The 19,903-nt window shown below is 43.4% G+C and overlaps 2 protein-coding genes across 2 annotated transcripts in view; one reads left to right on the top strand and one right to left on the bottom strand.

The window, feature by feature from the left end:
* ZNF668 (zinc finger protein 668) overlaps positions 1-13,142 on the bottom strand; it is a 70,925-nt gene extending 57,783 nt beyond the window's left edge. The window contains exons 1-2 of the mRNA XM_069651912.1: positions 12,800-13,142; positions 12,578-12,691 (exon numbers count right to left, since the gene is read on the bottom strand). The gene's annotated coding sequence lies outside the window, so the exon portion shown is untranslated. The remainder of the gene's footprint in view (positions 1-12,577; positions 12,692-12,799) is intronic.
* Positions 13,143-13,773: 631 nt separating this feature from the next.
* The window catches only part of ZNF646 (zinc finger protein 646), a 238,856-nt gene continuing 232,726 nt past the window's right edge, over positions 13,774-19,903 (top strand). Inside the window, exon 1 of the mRNA XM_069651911.1 lies at positions 13,774-14,285. The gene's annotated coding sequence lies outside the window, so the exon portion shown is untranslated. The remainder of the gene's footprint in view (positions 14,286-19,903) is intronic.

Below are 19,903 nucleotides of genomic sequence, written 5' to 3'. Positions count from 1 at the left end.
TAATATCGGTGGAAAACCGCATAAAACTCGTAAGAGCAGTAATTCTTCGACGTGTTGACTATTGTAATGCCCTATTAGGAGGAGCCAGTAAGGCAAATGTCTAACAGTTGCAGAAAATACAAAACGCAGCAGTACGAATCATCTTTCAGATGAAAACCTCTGAACCTACCAGCATTGCCAGAAGAAAACTCCACTGGCTCCCGGTGGCTGCTCGGATCTAATTCAAACTGCTTACTACATGTCATAAATGTATCTTTGGTAATGCCCCCTCATATTTGAAGGAGAGGGTTAATATTTATCAACCGAATAGATGCTTAAGATCAATGGAGGGCTCTCTGTTGGTAATACCACAAACAAAAAGATCTTGTGGACTAGGGCGGGCCTTTCATGTTCGGGGTGCGCAAGCCTGGAACATCCTACCAGCTAGGATACGCAAGATTGAAGACCATCTTCTCTTCCGCAAACAGTTAAAGAGCATTCTGTTTAGTTAGGATTTATCTTAATTTTCTTCACCACTTCTGTCTTTCGGCGCCTGGATGCCTGTGGGCTTTGGCACCTTACAAATCTGAATAACTAACATAACATCAAGCTTGTCCATCCATTCATCTGCTTGTCCATCCACTCTTCCATCTGATCAGCCATCTGCTTGCTGAACCATCATTCACTCATCCATCCCTTCTTCCGCCCATCCATCCGATCATCCATCCAGCCACCTGCTCACCCATCCATCTGCCATCCATCTATCTATCCATGTTCCCATCCATCCATCCATCTGCTCGTCCATCCATCTATCCGCTTCCTCATACATCATCCACTCAGCCATCCCTTCATCCGCTCAGCCATCCCTTCATCCGCTCAGCCATCCCTTCATCCGCTCAGCCATCTAGTCGGCCATCTATCATCCATTCACTCGTCCATCAATCTATCTATCCGCTTCCTCATACATCCTCTGCTCATCCATCCCTTCATCTGCTCATCCATCCTCAACACTGGGATGAGGAAAAAGTCCTCATTTGGGTGAGATAAACACATATGTTCCTGCATTAACAATATAAGGCTGATATCAGTCATTACCTAGACTAGGAGGAGTAAACACAGAGTTATGCACACTTCCTTTAATTCAACCTCCACAAACACCACTCTGCTACTGAGACAGAGAAGAGGGCTATGGAGGTATGCAGGTGGAACAACCAGGCGTAACACCTAATGGGATACACCATGGTCATGCAATTGAACGTTATGACACTTTATGACCCACACCTGTGGTCATTTCACAATCCCAATGGGTATAAAAACCCTTGCCACCGAAGCGAGTGGGGTGAAGCAAAGACGGGCTGGAGTAAAGCGGGCTGGACAGAAGCAAGCTGGAGAGAGATGAGCGGGAGGGACGTGAGCCGTGTCGAGCAGGACAGAGGGACGCCGTGGCTGAGGCTGGCCCGGAGAGGGTCTGAAGGTCCTGCAAGCCCTCCTTGTTGGGTACACGCAGCGGGAGCTGTGGGGCACCAAAGCACTGCAGTCGTTGCGAGACACCAGGAGAGCGAGCAGTGCCCTCTATAGCCTCCCTGAGGGAAGAGCAGAGATACGTGTAGCTGGAAAGCAGAGCAATGAGTGGAAAGGAGCCAAAGGGAGCTGCTGTGTACAATCGGTGGGTGAAAAAAAGGGAAACACTCATACCGGGGAGCCCAGGGAACTTAAAACAAACGCTTTTGAATATTGAACGAACTGAAAGTTGTTATACGCACTTTTGAATGCTGAAACAAGTGCTTTTGAATACTGCTTCAACGGAAAGTTGTTATAAGCATGTTTGAATGACGCCAGAGCAAAATAGTTATGAGTACTTGTGAAAGGAATGAAAGCAAGGTGGTGCAAGCAGCAGATACCACAACATGCATTGGTTGAGACACAAGTGTTGGCAAAGCCAATGGAATACCAAGAAGGAGAAACCAAGTATTGGGCAAAGCTAACAGAGTTCAAGAAACTGCAGGTTTAGAGAAAACATGTATTGGCAGGAGCCAGAAGAATACAGAAAGTGTAAACGTGCATGGTGGCAAATTAAGCCACGCTAAAATGTTGAAAGAGTATGACACTGATTAAAAGCTTCACTGTCAAAGGAAAGCAGTGGACAATTGTTGATGGAAAGCAGACCAGAAGGGGTATCGGCTGCGTGATGTGTAATGCAAAGACCGTGGTCCGACAACTGCGCCTAGACCAAGTGCCCCCCCTTTATGGAAAAAGCCAATGAAAGTATCCATAAAGTAGCTTGTAGTGTGTAACAGTGGCTTATGTGATTTTGAAGTCAAGAAACAGTACCATCAATGTGAACCAGTGAAAAGGACTAATAACAAAAGAGCTGGGAAGCGTCCCAAGGAATTGTGTTGTTTTGAAAAGCTGGAAGATTTGAACTCTTGGGGAAGGGAACCCTGATACCTTGTGAACTGTTTTGAACTTGGGGAAGGGCAATCTGATTACAAGCCAAGAGAGGGAAGAAGCTCTGAACTTTATTTTGAACACTATTCATTTTGATGTGGACATTCCTACACATTGTATGCAGTTAGTTGTGAGGGCAAGTATAGGTTTTGGACACAGACTTTTAAATTGGACTTCCTGACACAGACAATCCTTAGTTTTCTTCAGGTAGGGAAATCCCACCTTAGCACTGGGCAGGTTAGGCCTTACTCCATCCTGACTTTTGTTAAATACAGATATTGAGAACCAATCTTGAACCTGTTGTCTGTGTCTACTTCATGATGCATTCACAGGTGTTACTAAGATCATGTGTATAGCCATACACACATCAGTACAAACACACTTCATTATTCCATGTGTTGTTTATTATGTTATGTTTATTTTTCATAACAGCACACCAAAGTAAGCCCATCTAGGTGAATGATGTCATGCCACCTACCTCATGTCCTGGTTGCATGTGTGACCCTTCATGCTTGGAGGCTGAACCACCAGCGACTCCTTCAGCAGACCACAACATGCACCATGGCGATTGAGGCCCTGCAGGTCACTGGCAATGGGTGTCGCCATCTTGGCTGCTTTGCACAGTCGTGGGCAAACACACTTAAAGCACAAGCGAGTTACAACCTGTTATCCCGCGTTGGCAGGACAACCAGGAAACGTGTGTCTCGGCTAAATTTCTCTGCCGGTTTCATTATGTAAGGAAGCCACGCAACCAGCACTGCGTTTCTCAACACTATTCTGTTTCAACTTTCCGTTTAACCTTCTAACTCCAGTTTCCTCTGCTGCTACACAGTTAGTTTTCCTCAATTCTGCCACCTTGTTTGGGCCCTAGTTCTGTGGCTATCCTCATTCCTCTTTGCCTTTGAACCATTCCTCTAATTACCTGCATTATCCGGCTTCTGCCAGCCTATCTCTCCTTTTTGCTGCTCTCCCATCTGTCTGCCTATCCTCGTGGCTCCTCTGCAGCCGACCTGCCCTCTTTATCTCCTGCCAGTCATCCTATATTCTTGTCACCTTGCCCATCAGCTCCTCGCCCTGGGCCACTGCTAACGCTGCCTGGACCAGCTACTTAGCAATGGACCCTGAGCTCACCATAGAGTGCTTTACACTGCACCGACACTATGATCATCTTGGGTGCCTTTACTTGGCGTGAGGAACTTGCAAGAAGTCTTCACAGTGGTCTCCTTTGTAGAGACCGGTCAAGGTCCGATATGAACACCACTCTACCAGGAATTACGGGCACATCATGGAAAATCCACAACACTCAACATCCCGAAGTACAGGTTGGCAGTGCCTGCGTGCAGGCCAGCTTAACTCTGTAAAGCATGTCCAGCTCTTCCCTCTGTGCCATAGTGAAGAAAAATAGTGTCTTCCGCTGATGTGGTGTCGTGGTATTTTGTTGGGTGGCAGGTCACTATTAAATCTAGAGTTGTGTGTCAAACTAATTTGAGGAGTCTGAATTCAAAAGATAATTTTTCACACTTTCAAAGCAATCATTACTTTAACTACTTTCCTGCATCATTGTTCATACTAGCACAGCCAACATTGCACGTTTAAAATGTAGCTGCCTACAAGTGCTTATAGTTTTATGGTGGACATCAAAACAGGATCAGATTTTATTCATTAATGCATGTCGTAATGGCTCCAAACCTGAGATTCTGGATCTGGGGTGGGTGGGGAAAAATGGTTACTAATCAATGGCCACAATCCTAGGAAAAGTGGAAACCCACCCTGGGGCAACACGTAAACTATCTGGGTGTTATACTAACCTCCTCTCCCAACAGACCATGCTTAAAACAGTCTTCACTCTCACTAATAAAAGCACGGACTGTAGCTTACCGGTTGCATAATTATAGAGATCTGGCCTCTGCAACATAAAACTACACTGGCCTTCCGAAAATACTCATTACAGGTTACACAAACAAAGAACCATACAGCCAGATTGTGCTTCAACATGAAAGTTCAAGAACGCACAAACCATACATTAAAAGCACTCCATTTGCTCTTGGTGAAGTTACTTTTATAATTACGCTGACCCGGGATTCAAACCCGTGTTGCTCTGCGGTATGATACATGTACCAAAACTATTACAACGGTAAAACATTGGGGTAAAGGGTTGCATCTTGTGAGGAAATGGGGTTTGGAGGGGACCCTCCCTGTCCCTCCCCAAAAACAAAAAAAAAACATTTTTAGGTTTTTCGTTGTAAACTTTTCGGTATTAGTGCATTCTACATAAAATGTGTCATAATAAAGACATGTATCTTGCTCTGCGCCGTCTTGCTTCCAACACGAGCGTGTTGCCACTGAGCTATTCTACCCAATAGATCTTTGCCTTTGTGTCATGCTTGAAATCTTCTGGAACAAGGGCCCAGAATAGATACAATGTTATACGTAGACCTATCATTCAAAAAGCTTAGAATGACCCCTTCATAGAACAAAAACACCAGGCTGGGTTCTCCGAGTGTACAGGACCTCAGCTTCTCAACCCATGCTAGCTCACAACAGCTGGGAAATGTGCTATTCGAACAAGCCTTTAAAAGGTTTCAGAAAATGGGACCCTGCCACTGAGGAGTGTAAGGTATCAGCCCCCTTTTCATGGCTAGAACTTAGATCATGAATGACTTAGAATAGCTCTTACAGAGGCCGGATGCATTCCCCTGAATGGTGCCTATAGAGCAGCACATGTCATGAGCCAGTTTAAGAGGGTTTGAACAAAGTGTGACAAAGACCAGGACCAAAGAAAACAAAAAATGAGAAATAGGTAACTTATAAAAAGTAACATTAAAAAAAGGGGGCAAATGGAAGGCTATGGCACACCTGAAATTGGAAGAGACGCTAGGCGAAAGTGGTCTGAGGAGGTCTGGCGCACCTGTTTTAGGCAAACGGGAAACGTGGCCCTAAATAGTCGGTATAAACGACTGCATTTTAAATATTTACATCAAGTTTATTACACACCGGCAGTTTTTTCGTAGAATCTTTCCAGACAGACCTGATAGATTGAGGTGTTCTCGTTCCCCAATCACTTTTCTGCATCAGGCATGTCAATGCCCACCTATTATGGCTTTTTGGGTTGAAGTATTCCACATCCTGGACGACATCACAGGGGCATAGGGGGAGCGGAAGAAACCTAATCCTCTGGTGGCACTATTAGGGTATACAGGGATGGACACGCGAGGAGTGTCGCCCAATAAATGTTGGTCTTCGCAAACATACGGACGACCCAGGTGTGGGGAAGGAGGGTGGCTCCTACCAAGAATTCGTGGTTGAAGGACATTGCATATTGTTTTGATATGGAAACTGAATACCGACTCAACACGCATGTAAGCGCAAGACCTTCTGATATTTGGGGCCCATAACAACAGTACCCGATGGCAGGGCAAAGGCCCGCACCTGTGCAATCGGCTTCTGAAACTGATGCTTTATGTAAACAAGTAATATGAAGCAATATTATGTGGTTACACTGTCTTTGCTCTGCACATTTCTGAAAGCTGTTGTGTAAGCTTAAAAACAATAAAACGAATTTGCAAAAAAAGCATAGGGGCAAAGATACTGTCGTGTAGGCACTGAGGGGCAAGACAACTGATAGCTTTGTAGAATAGAAGGAAATTGAAAAAGGAGTGGTTGTGACCCACCCTCTCCTTTTGGTTTCTAAGCAAACCGACCAGCATGGTGTTGATAGATGAAGTGGGGGGAGAATCATGGTAGGTTGTAGAGTGTGAAGGTGGCGGAATTGAGGACTTTGTACAGAGGGGGAAAGGAGTAGAGAGGAAGGCCAGGGAGTAGGTACAGGCAGTAGTCACGTCTACTGAGCATGAGGGTGGAGAGAAGACTTTTCATAGAGTTGTAAGTAAGAAATAGACACATTTTCAGAATGTTGAGAAGGTTAATAGGAGCTACGGTGGGCAGGGCAGTAGTTATAGGAGCCCAAGGTTGCAAGTCTTCAGTGAGGGAACAAGAAGGTCAGGGGGGAAGGAGATAGGGGAGTTCAGCATAAGGCAGCGAAGAGCCATTCAATGATGGACTGTATTAAGACAGTTGGCAATCCGTTTCAAGATGGCTGGGGCGAAGGAAGGAAAGAAAGCGTGTTAGCGGAAGCCAATGGACTCGTCCTAGGGCAGAGGTCTAGGGAGTGTGGAGAGCAGAGATCCATGCACTGCTCATTGGGCAACGCTGACTGGGAGAGCGGTGGGGTAAGATTTTAACAGAACAATCTTCCAGCAAGGAGGCAATCCAGGCAAGAGCCGATTTACAAAACCCGGAGTCCTACAGAGTGAGGAGGAGAGAGGAGCGATCAAGGGCGTGAAAAGCGGCAAAGAGGTGGTGCAGAAGGAGGAGTATTGAAGAGGGTTTGGAGTGGGAGCCTCGGACAGAAATGTGGAGGAATGCATGTATGCAGTCTTGATGGAAAGTACTACCAACTACTCAGGTTTATAGTGTACAGATGATTTACTGTGCCCATAATAGCTTCCTCCCCCATTAATTCAACTAATATGGTTAAACTGTGACCAATATTATCTTATCCTTCACCCATACATACCTATTAACAAAATTGCTTTTTTGTGTGACAAAGCATTCTGAAATTACTGCAATCCAATGTGGTTGGCGCTATAAAAAATAAATAAATGTACATGGCTGTACCAAACTTAGCTCTTAAAAGTATTTAAGCTAAATCAAAAGACACATATTCTATTTGTCTGAATACTTTTGGATTGACCCATTTGAAGAGATTCACAATTTTTTAAAGTGGATAATAATAGTTCAGGCATGTGCATTTTACAAACTGAGCTAAAACTGTTGCTTGATTATAATTGGTTAAAATAAATGTAACAGAACCGTTCTAATTCCCTTTTAGCAAATCTATTTATCACATTTGGAAATGTAGTTATGAATAAACTGTTGTTCAGTTGGGTATGTTGCAGCATAAAGTTGCACTAGTTGTTATTCAATAGAGTACTTGTAAAATGTGCTGTAGGGTAAAGTCTTACATTGAAAACCTCAAATGCATTTGGACCAGAGCTGCCTAACCTCCGAGATTGGCTCGAGACTCGTTTGAATGGTTTTTAGCCTGTGCCCTCCGGGACACCACAGTGTAAAAGAGCATTCAACTCACTGAGTACAGAGTTTGGTGAGTTCTACTGGACCGGTATTACCCACTTTTGACGAATTTTCTTTGCCACATTCTTTACCCTTTTTTGCAGCAAAAATATTGATAGTAAATAAAGGATTGTACGGGTGTCGCCCCTGCTTTTTTGTGGTAAAAGAAACCTTGGCAAAATCTGCAAAATAAATCCAGCAAAATGTAATTTAGCCTTTCGACAGGCAATCATAGATTCATTTGACCCCACGACCCTGCCCTTCACTGCTATAGAAATATACTCTTTCTGCCTTACATTTTTCTACAGGGGTTTATACATTTGCCAAGTTGGTTTATTATGATTTGTGTAATTGTCTGAGTATTCTTGAAATTATAATCAGTGAACACATTTCTACCAATTAGAACTGAGAAACCATGCTGTCAAATCCCCAAATTGCAGACTGCTCTCAAATCTTGGCTTCGACATTGAAATAAAGTGTCTGATTCTGTGAAAATCAGTGTATCCTTCTCTAACTTATTCACGGGGTGCTGTAATATAAACAACTTAACCCCTGCTTTTGCACCAAATGAATGAAAATTATATAGTTCCCTTGCCCCTATAAAATGTTTGCCAAACCTGTCTTCGACCTCCTGGGCTCCATCGGCATGGCCTATACCAACTATGCTTATGACAGCCAAACCCTCCTCCCACTGTCAGGCATCTATGACACAGACTCCCTTACTATCAACAGAATATACTCAACTATCCAAGCCTGGATGGCTATGAACTACTTATGCCTCAATGACGATAAGACATCAAGACAGAGATCCTACTGGTGGGGTCACAAGTCATGCTCAAAAACATCCAATTCTCAGCCTTCACAGTAGATGGCATCAACATCCCAGTCTCTGCATCTGTAAAAACGTTGGGCGTCTACCTGGATGCCTCCCTTCACGGCAGGTGAACACGAAAGCCTCCTCAGCGGCATATACAGCTAAAGTCATTAATGTAGCTAGACAATTCCTCACGCCAACCAGCTGCCTTACCATCGCCAGAGCAATCACAGGAGCGAGACTTGACTACTGTAACGTTCTCTTTGCAGGGGCAAACCATTAACAAAATGAGGGTAATCCAAAACAATGCCCTACGCGCAGCACTTAACATCCTGAAAAAAGATCACATCTCAGCAGCAAGAAAGGAGGTGCATTGGCTCCCAATCGGAGAAAGAATTATATTCAAAACACTGTCCATTACGCACAAATGTCTTGCTAACACTGCCCCGGAATACCGGCTCCAAAAAAAAAAAAAATAAATATTAAATCAGGAGAACCAAATGCACCAGACCGGTGAGGGCCATACACACCCAACGCCTTGTTCCTCCAACCTTCAAAAAAGCTAGAGGAGGCGGCTCCCGTTTCCCCGCAGTGGCAGTGCAACACTGGAATGTTCTCCCCCTGCCTTAAGGGCAGAGGAATCTTACTGGCCTTTCCATAAGGCCCTAAAGACGTGACTTTTCACCTAAATGACACCGTTATATGATTGAGTACCTATACTGAAATGTCTATGAGTGTGAGCTTCCTGACCCGCAGTATCCACTGTTTTCATGTCTATGTGTGTAACTGGTTTCCTTAACAGCGCCCTGATGCCTTCGAGCTTAGGCGCTTTACAAATGAAAAAATAATAGTAATGAGTGCGTGGGCTTGTGTGTTATTAATTATGAACAAACCTGCACTATTTAGGTTTACTCAAATGGAAATTAACTAAAGAAGGGTCCTAAAGAGAGCCATTAGGAATATTGGGGGCTTGGCCCTGGATATACTAGCGACAGAGGTACGCTGGTTGAAGAATGCTTATAATAACTGGTTGCGGGGTTACAAATACACAATGTTACCACAACGCAGAGGAGATGCTGACGATCATCAGCAAAAAGAACACGGGGGAAACCTTGAGGCTGATTAAATCTTGCTCGAGACCCAGGATGCTCTACATGCAAATGGTGTTTCGGAAGCCTTGTGGGTCAGACGCTTTGAAAATGTATACTCAGCTAGAAGTGCTTCGGAACTGGAGGCCAGTCCTGAGCCTGTATCAGACTGGAAAATTCTGTAAACTAGCAATGACATAGGGGATCTGATTAAAAAGGCTAGCTCTTCCACTGCGCCAGGGTTGGACAGGCTCTCGAACCAAATCCTTAAGCAGGAACTTGAGCTTTGGGCCCATTTCCTTTAAGTGGTATTCGAGAGGATTGTGCGAGATCGGGCAGTCCCTCCGTCATGGAGGCGGACGACAGTCGTTCCGATATTCAAGTGGCAGTGGGGCGGACCCTGGCAATTACCGCCCTTTTTCCCTCTTGGGTGTCTTGGCCAAAATATATGGAACCTGCTTACTAAAAAATGCTGAATGAGTGGATAGATGGGGCGGGCCACCAAGATCCTTTCCAGACAGGATTTGTAAAGGGCTTAGATACGGTCCCTAACATAGCCCTGCTTTCTATTCTTAAAAGCTGGGCGTTAGAGGGGAAATGGAAGATTTATGTAGCCTTTGTGAATCTGACCCAGGCCTTTGACAGTATAAATAGGCCAAAGCTGTGTGGCAAACTGTAGGAATGGGGTGCCCTAAGGACTTATTGGAACAATTAGAAGAACTTCACTCTGGAACCACCTTAAGGGTTAGAATGAATAGGGCAGGCCTATTAACCAATGAGATTTTGACTTACAGAGGTCTTAAGCAACGTTGCCCACTAGCACCTGCCTTGTTCAATCTTTATATTTCGGGCTTGTGAAAGACTTTGGATCAAGCAGACTCGTTTCCGCCAAAACTAAATGGGATCGCAGTGGGTCATCTACTGTATGCAGATGACTTGGTGCTTATGGAACAGACAGCCATCGGTCTCCAGCGTAAGATGGCCAAGCTGGAGGAGTATGTTGGAAAAAATGACTTGGTCATTAATACCAATAAGACAAAGAGCCTGGTCCTAGAGAGGAAAAAGATTGGAGCGAGAGTCAGTTTAGATGGCACCTGGCTGCATTGAGGGTGGAACAAGTTCATTCTTTTAAAATATTGAGATGTCTGCATAGACATAAGTAAGACCGAGACTGGGTCAGTGGCTTAATTGAGGAACAAGGCTCTAAAAGGGCAGCACAGGCAGGGATCCTTAGTAGAAGGTTTTGCCACTTCTCAATTGTTCCCTTTTTGGAATTCTACAGACCAAATCAAAGGCTACCGTAGTTCTATCTTATGGTTCCGAGTCCTTGTTTCTTTTCTTATCCCTGAAAATGCTTGGCAGTTGGTGGAAGGTTTGTTCTGGAAGACAGTTCTGGGGCTACCAAAATCAACGCCACTGCAAGTGATCAGAAGAGAACTGGGCCTAATCTCTCTAAGGGACATTGTGGAATGGAAGGCTTGTCATTATTTAGGAAGTGTTTTATGGAGAAAAAGAAACATTGGTGTTCAAACTAATTAAAGAGGAATTGTCAACGGTGGGGTCAAATGTCCTTCAGAAATGGGAACTCCATTGTGTGGGGTTGTTGGAAAAAGCCTCAGTCACTACAGAAGACTTGAGAGGGAATCCAACAAAAGTTAAGGAAAAACTGTGGAAAGCAGACTGGATTGAGACACTAGAGGAGGCAAACGGTTTTAAGCTGTTCTATAACCTAAAACATGAGGGCAGGGCAGTGGGTTCCCTTCCCAGGTATCTCAACAAAGATCAGAACAGTTTATATAGAGCACAAATGATGAGGCTAAGGTTTACCCTGTATCCAACTGGCGAGGGTCTTGCAAGACCGGCTGGCAAAGGACTTGAAACAGCAATATGCAGGTTCCATAGACAGGAGGGTTTACACGAGTCAATGGGGCATGAACTACTCTTCTGCGGGCACTTTAGGGATATGAGAACAGGATTATTTGCGGTCCATCTAAATAAGCAAAAACTCTGAAGCCTGAGGAATGGTGGAAGCTCCTGCAGAGTGGGGAATGTTTCTAATTGTCGTTTGCAGCAATTCAATTTTTAAAGAAAATCTTTGAGAAAGTTTGAGGAATCAAACTGTATTCAGGCACTTGTTTGGTTTTTAAAAAAAAAACATTTGTGATGTAATAGGGATGGTTGGTGGGTGGTAGAAGAACGTTTGTTGGTGTGATTTGTATTGTTTATTTTGCTAAAAATATTTTTTGTAAAGCCAAATTGCAATACAAAAAATGTTTAATTAAACATGCAGATGCTAAGTTGCAACTGCTCTACTTTTTTTCTTCAGATTGCTGGATAGTTGACATTGTTTATTTAAGGTGCGTATACATGTCTGATACATGCACACACATATTTTTACCATGTGCTGAGGCAGTGGCAGAGTGTTGAATACATAAGGTCAATGTGCCGCGAACAGCTGACATCTCAATGTTTGGGATTTTCAAAAGTAGGCAGGTGTGAATTGGACATCAAAAGACCTGGTCTTCAAGACACAGCTTTCAAGTTAACTCCAATAACCTTTAAAGCACAGATAGAAATGCTGATTTTGAATGCCAGTTGAAGACGAAAAAGCAGTTTATTATCCATCACAAGTTACGTTAAGAGCTATTCTAGACAGGAGGACTACTATATGCAGATTTGGGAAGGAAGGAGGAAAAATGCTTATTACAGGAACTACGAAATGTAGACCATCAAGTTGTAAAGAGGATCCTCTGCCATTAAAATGCATGCAAGGGAATTAACATTGTATTCTTACAGAAGGAAACGTGACTTTTTGACTATAAGTGACCTTACCAAGAAGGTTGGCCCATCCAAAATAAACTCATATGACAGCTATACTGAGTGTGAGGATTACCCGTTTAAAGGAGTCTTGATGCCCCTCCCTACAAACAATCGTATCTCCCCACTCCTCAGCGGCAATTAGTTTGGTGATAATTACCTGTTCAGTTGCATACACTTTACTAGGTGAAGCAGTATAAGGAAAATGGGTGGCTTTAGGACCTGGGAAATGCACAAGCCATATGCAGTCTATCCTAGGGAGGGAGTGTCCTCCCATCACATCATGATTTTTTCTCACCTTCAACGTCCAAATCTCCGGCCGCCTCCAAAACCGTGGCTCCTGCAATCAGATCTGCAGTGAACACTGGTGTCAGCCTCTGATCATTGTCAGGAGTGTCCTATAAACATTGCTCTGCAAAAGAGGGAGAGTAGAGTCAAACATGTATGTCTTTAGGACCAGGCGGTCGTCTAGGAGGTTGTGTTAATTTGGTCTAACATCCTAAACCCAGTAGTTACATACATGTCAGCAGCCTGTGCAGTAAGGTTAGCTACTCTTCTTGCATTGCAGAAGCTTCACATAGGGGCATCCTGCTTATGGTGGTCTCTTTCTCCCCCTCCTTTCCCCAATTCCTGCAACAAAGCAAATATGGCCGGCCTTAGGACCAAGAGGGAGGACCCAGAAGCACAGGAAGGGGAGGTGGCTGCTGCACCTTCTTTCTGTTCCATTGATTTCTTCAGTTAGGACGCTCCCGGTCCATAGTCCAGAACGCTAAGGACAGTCGTGTTGTATATTTTGTGCTACTTAGCAATTCTTTTTTTTAATTTGGTTATGGGGTGTATGGCGCGGGCAATTATGTAGCTAGGGTGGGAACCATTCTGTTAAGAAAAACAGGTTTCCAGCGGAAGGCAAAGCGGGATCGTTCCAACCGGAACAGCGGTACAGTATTCAAAACCACACGGGGCAAGTACTTCACAAAGAAAGACGGACTTTTGAAAACATTATCCTTCGTTCTTAATCACGGCGTCATGGGTTGTTTTTATTGCACTATTACCGACTAATCGAATACCAGTTGCATTTATGTTATGTTAAAATTTGGGCATGTGTAATTACATGTCTTTATTTTTAAAATGTAATAAAGTTATTCCAACACAAAAAGTGCGTCTTATTTATGAGCCTTCTCTACACATATTTACGATTATTTGAAGTGACGTCTATCTTTCACTTTTTAGGCTTGTATGTTATCTGACCTGCCTGAAAGCATGTTACATTATTTTTCCTTCATTGATACTGCTGATGATCAAGGGACAAGAATTCTTAGTGCTTCTTCTTTGTCTATGACACTGGTCAAAATGTGCCGACGTCTATCGTTTATGTTCTTGGCCTCCTATTTTCCGATATGCACCTATACCTTCTCAAGATGGCAACCTAGCCGGCTTCTGTCATGGCCTGCGGACCCTTTCAGTCCGCTTTCCATTTCACGAGAGGGGGGAAGGTTTTATAGGGTGCACATTTCCTGTTTCCTAGCAACAAAAGAAAGTGTTTGTTGTCTTCTTGAGGCGAAAGGGGCAATTTGACCATCTTTTTTAAGAAAAATAGGATTAATCTTCTGGCCCTGCCAATCCCCTTTCTGACAGTGCGGGCCAGGGATAGCCCATGTCCTCCCATGCTCGGGGTTTCCCCACAGGGGCCTCACCTCTATTTGCTTTTCTGCTTCTTAAAGGGACCGGTTCCCTTTTTCCCAGTGGGTGAAGTTTTTGGGGGCTCCTGGGGCACCCTGCCCACTGTCCAGCTGCTGCAGACGGTTCCCCGAGCGTGTGCCTATTTATTAATATATATTTATTTACACCCTCTCGTGGGTTGTGCATCGCCTTCAGAGACTCAAGACTGCCCCCACACCACCACCAGTGACTGCACCCGTTTTGGATTATTATTCGTCTTTATTTTTTTTTATATATATATTGGCTATTTTTTCACTACACATTTTTTAATGCTGGAGATGCAGGAGGTAAGGAGTTACCTGCGAGTGTTATACATAAGAGGGAGGGGAGGAGTGTATGTTGACGGCAGATGTGGACAAGGCCCGGGACATGCACTAATGGACACATCAAAGGATGCTTGGAAATTGTGTTATCAAAATTGGAATTGTTTGTATCTCTGTATCTCACTGAAATTGGAACGTGTCCACGAAATATGCATTTCATTCAATAGGAAGGCTTGTTTTTTTGCTTTTTGTTACATGTACTTTAAAACATATAGTATGCGGAACCTGCACTACGGTCCAATAATACCGAGACATTCTGCTTACCTTTACAATCGCATGGCCCTTTGCCCCATTATTTACCTCCCCATGACAATTTGATGGTATTATAGCATCAAGATGCATCTATAGCAATTATATGTCATAATTTGGTTTTTGCCCCCACACTCTCTCCCCATAGTGCCTTACCGCTTTTAGTACATGTAGACAAATGCACACATTACATAAAGTGCCAGTTGTGTGTACTGTTAACTTCTCGATATGTGTTCCTCCCTTTTCACTACACATTACACATTTGGGATATGTGATGTACACACTGATGAATAGCCAGGGCCGCATTGATCACAATGCCATGCCTGGACCCAATGCAGAACATTTTTTGTGTATTTAATAATGGTTGGCTTTCGTTAATGTATTAACAAAGCTCGTTTAAGAACGGGTGTTTCTTAGGCAATACGCCATACACGTGAATGATTTATTGTAATTGAAAGGAATTACATAATTCCTATATATTATGGACTGCAAACCAGGGGGTGCCGGTTCATACAGTGTAAGCAGTTCATTACTTGTATGACTCAATACGGCAGCCTTGAGACTGTTGGCGATGTTAAGGCATTCCTTATTTGGCATTGTTGTTTATCATTCTATCCACAAGCCCCCATAATGCATTGCATTATCTTATCCGATAGTTCTGCACCAGTTGAGTAGCTTACATATGTGGCTATTGTTATGGAACAGGTGGTCAGGGATTCAAAATAAGAATGTTCAGGAAAGATCGTTGAGTACCTTGGACACATCTTGTGTAACAAAAGTTCGATTGTTGATAAAAACGAGTATGAATTATCATGAACATATTCTTTCAAAATACCCTCAACCGAGAAATACATTGCTTACGAACCGGTGGAACGTGGGGATATTGTACTACCTGATAAACATTTGTATATGTCATTTTGGAACAGGACGGATACATATATTAGGGGTTGGGGGATTAATTTACAACATCAAAAAGGGCCTAGCGACTTCAACATTGTGATGGAGGATAATCATTGGTTTAGGTTTATGCTCATTTGAGGTGGGTACAATTGAACGTGTTTCATGGGAGGTGATTGAAATTGGAGGGAGGGAATGTTATTGGATAAGTGGTTTGCTTTGCTGATGTTTCCGATAAGTTATTCCTGACTGCATCATATAGGGATTTTTCTTAAAATATAATGCCACCTGCGCTTTGAGACGACTGCTTGTCATCTCAGTACACTAAGGGAAACTCCTGTAGCCATACCATAAGCTGTTTAGTTTAGTTTATTTGTTTGTAGTGGTCACCTGGCCCGGGGGCATCTGGGTGCATTTTTTACATGGTAGAAGTTACATATACAATGTCTTTCTTGCATTATACGAGAGTTGCAGATAATAGATGGTACAATCGTTACAACATAAAGTGCAGGTTACAGAGTACAGTAGGCAAAATACAGATAATTGACAGACGAGCATTATGAGCGGGATGCTGTTGTATCTTGATCAGAGAGCCATTGTTTTGTTTTGAGTTTAGAGGCAGGGAAGGAGGGTTCCTCTCTTAGTAGGCTGGGGAGGGTGTTCCAAAGTTTGGCCGCCAGGACCGGGAAGCTGGCTCCCCCTGCTGTTTGTAACTTATCTGGGAATAGACAGCGAGTGAGTGAGAGTAGATCTCAGTGGTCGTAAGGCAGTGTGTGTAGTAAAGCGGTTCGCCAGGTATTCAGGGGCGAGGTTAGCTTGACACTTATGGGTGATCATTAGTGTTTGCAATGAGATTCTGTGGGCAAACGGTAGCCAGTGGAGGCTCTGTCTAGTGTCTGAGATATGTAATTTCCTGGGGAAATTGAGAGCAGCCCTGATGGTGGTGTTCTGAGTAACCTGAAGTTTGTTGATGTTTCTTTGGCTAGTCCCAAGGTAGAGGGCATTACAATAGTCAATATTTTACAGTATGAGTGTTCTAGCCAGGATGATACAATTATTGGTTGTAACTAGCCATGATGATACAATTGTTGGTTGTAAGAAAGGGTCTACATGCTGTTATCAGCTTGCAGGTGTAAGCTGCTGCAGAGGCAACTGCGTTGGTTTGTCGATGATAAGGTAGAATCTAGATAGATACCAGGGGTTTTGGTGTCATTAGACACCATGGTGGTATTCCCATGAATGGTGAACGATTGGAAAGCTACGTCAAGTTTATTTAGTCTAGCCTAGGATAAGTAACTCGGTCTTATCATCGTTTAAGCAAAGGCCATGATGGCCCATCCAGGCTTGGATTACTGTATAGACATCGTTAAGCGCTTTTGAGTCGGTCGCATAGTCACCGGTGATAGGGATCAGTATCTGGGTGTTGTAGGTGACACCCAGATGATCCAGAATATCAAAGAGTGGCTTTGTAAATACATTATATAGTGTGGTGGAAACACAGGACCCTTGCGGGACCCCGGATGTGACTGGAGAGGGCTCAGCGGTAGCAGATGGGGAGAAGACCCTCATCGTTCTGTTAGCCAGGACGGATCTAATACATGAGGTGGCATCCTCTGAGAAGTGGGCTGCAATTTTGAGGTGGTGGCAAAGAATTTGATGGTTGACAAAATCAAAAGTGCTGAGAGATCAAGCAGAAGTTGGAGTGCCAGTTTGCCCTTGTCTTTCAGGTCCTCAATTTGTGTTTTTAGGTCAATCAAGGCAGTTTCCGTCCCGTGTCTTGGACGGAAGCCTGATTGACGAAGACGCAGGAGTTTGTTATCTTCAAGATAAACCTGCATTTGTAAGTAGGCAGCACGGTCGAGGATTTTCAGGAGGTGTGTTCTGTTATTGATACTATACCTTGGGCGGGCCTTGCAGGGACAAGTGGCACAAGTTAGTGCCAGATTGAGGAAAAGGTGGTTTTTCAGTTTCTTTCAAATTATATAGGAAGCTCTGTTATTCTGAGTTCTTAAGTCAGTATATTAAATGTTTGTGCCAGTATTGAGAACATTCTGCACCCCATGCTCTCGTCTTTTTAACCAGCATACTAGCAGATGTCCCAGTGAGTCGGAGAGAAGTTACCATGTTGGAGTATATTTCTTACATTTTCCTAAGGTTGGGCCCTTTGCACAGAAAGATTGCGTGCAGGGGAGGAATTCAAAAGACCTTATGTGGATGAGTTCTGGTCCTGTTGCATTTTAAGTATTAGACATTTTGGCAGCCCAAGTTATGCACCAATAACATAGTCCAAGTTGCCACCACCAGGATAAGAATGGGCTGTACGTGCAAGTGCAAGGTCCTGGGGGAGGACAGTGTGCTTAAGGATTTTTTAAATGGGAAAGATCGCTTTGTTATAGTGGCTGTCACATGAGTGATGAGCTCATTATTCGGGTGGCGCTCATGTTCTTTTCCACATTGGTTGATCTTGGTCAGGGTCCTAAAGTCGGTAGGCAAATCTCTTTAGGCCTTGAACATGAGGGGCTTCATGTCACCATGATCTTGGTCAGAGAGGGGTTAAGCTTCGGAAGACTTCTATTCCTCCAGTGGTTAATAACTATAATGCAATTTGGCAATTTAAATTGGGGTATAAGCTGCTTGTCATTTGTCATTTGCATAATTGTAAACATAAGCACCAAATTATCTAATACGTTTCAGCACAGTCCCTTTGTCTCCAATAGCCATAGCAAATAGCCTATGGTTCTGTTCTGTGGGTATGGCTTACCGGTCTCCTATTATATCAACGAGAACAATGATAGTGTTTTATTGATAGTGTGTGTGTGTGTGTTTAAAAAAAAAAACATTGGTAAATGGTAACATTTAGTTTGTATTTTTTTTTACAAAGCGAAAAGCTCAAGTCCAATCGGGACATAGTATTATTGACTAGACAGCCCAGATCATATAACGCATCCATCGTTATATGTTCACAGACCTTTCCATGTCGTCTTTGACCTCCAATCGAATCGGTCCTATAATCAAAGCCTTCAGTAGCAGTACTCAATAACAGGAACTACCTATTGACAGATGTTCAGGCAAACCAAAACTGGCCGATGGGTGGTCCACAATAAATCGATCTTAAAAAGAAAATTCACGAGATAACGACTTCACCAGAAAATACACTTAGATTTTATTTGGTATAGCTCTCTGAACACAGACGAGTCCAGCTCGTATATTTGTAATTTTCAACAGCCCTCGTAAACATTTTGTCTTCAAAATTTGCCAACCTCTATATGTCTACCCCCTCAGTTTTTCTAGCACTTCTCAACTTTAAGCTTCTTGGCCAACGACAGCCATTGCTTAATTACTTCATTCAACCTCACTGCCCCATCTGCTAATTGCATAATCACCATGGCATGTTTGCGCTGTGTCTGCCTCTCACACACCAAGTTTGATCCTATCCAGTTTTCCCTGACAAAATCCCTCCACCCTTGAACACCACAATTTATAGTGTGCCACACTTCCCTTCATTATCGCAACCCCAGCATAGATTTCAATCTATGAAGCAATGTGATTGTATCCTGGCTGATGTCCTATAAAACCTTTACCACTTTTTGGGTGATTAACCGTAGTTCGGGACCTTCTTTACTTTGGAACCCTGAAAATAAGCATTCCCCAACCACTGCTTTCCCATCAGATTTATGCCCAGTTTCCCACCCAATGCTTTCTAACTTTTCCCAACATGGCATTATCTTCTGCTAAGCAGGGGAGAGAGAAGAGGTGCAACAAATCTCATGTCTGAAGCCTGGTTTGATTCAACAAACACTCTATTTTACGCTCGTGCTAAGGGCTGCCAATTGCATATCCATTTTTTCTGTTAACCGCTCTTGCAATATTGTAACTTTAGCTCTTTCACTTTTGGGGAGATTATATAGCCCATAAAGATAGTAAAGCACATATGCTGAGCCGTCATTTCAGACATTCTCATTGTAGTGCATACCTGCCTTCACTCATAGTTTCCACTTGAGGTGGAGCGTGTATTTTCGGAGCATTGGATTACTCCACAGGGAAGCCTTTCCATGCATTGAATGAACAGATATATTTTCATTGCTGACAAGCCAGTCAATAAACTGTTCTAATGTGTACTTAAGGGGCAATGGATTACCCTTGATTTTAGAAGTACGCTCTTAGACAGTAACATGTATATATCTTTCAATAACCCAATGTCACTCTGATGCAGCCTAATTTTGGGGTTCACAGCTTCACAGTTTTGCTCTTGTAAGGTATGATTGATCGGTGCAGTGTGAAGATTCTGTGGTGTTCCTCAAATTTGGTGAGGCCAAAGTCGCCAAACTTGAGTTTTGTTGTTTCAGACATGCCAGAGAATTCTAGACTTTTCCCAATGCCCCATGAGAATTCCCTAATCAAATTATTCAAAGACCTGTATTCTTTACAGCCAACAG

This window comes from Ambystoma mexicanum, chromosome 3p (genome assembly GCF_040938575.1).
Source record: "Ambystoma mexicanum isolate Mex_15411 chromosome 3p, UKY_AmexF1_1, whole genome shotgun sequence".
NCBI classification, from domain to species: Eukaryota; Metazoa; Chordata; class Amphibia; order Caudata; family Ambystomatidae; genus Ambystoma; species Ambystoma mexicanum.
The sequence above is the reverse complement of the archived record's forward strand: the minus strand, read 5'-3'. Positions and strand labels throughout refer to the sequence as shown.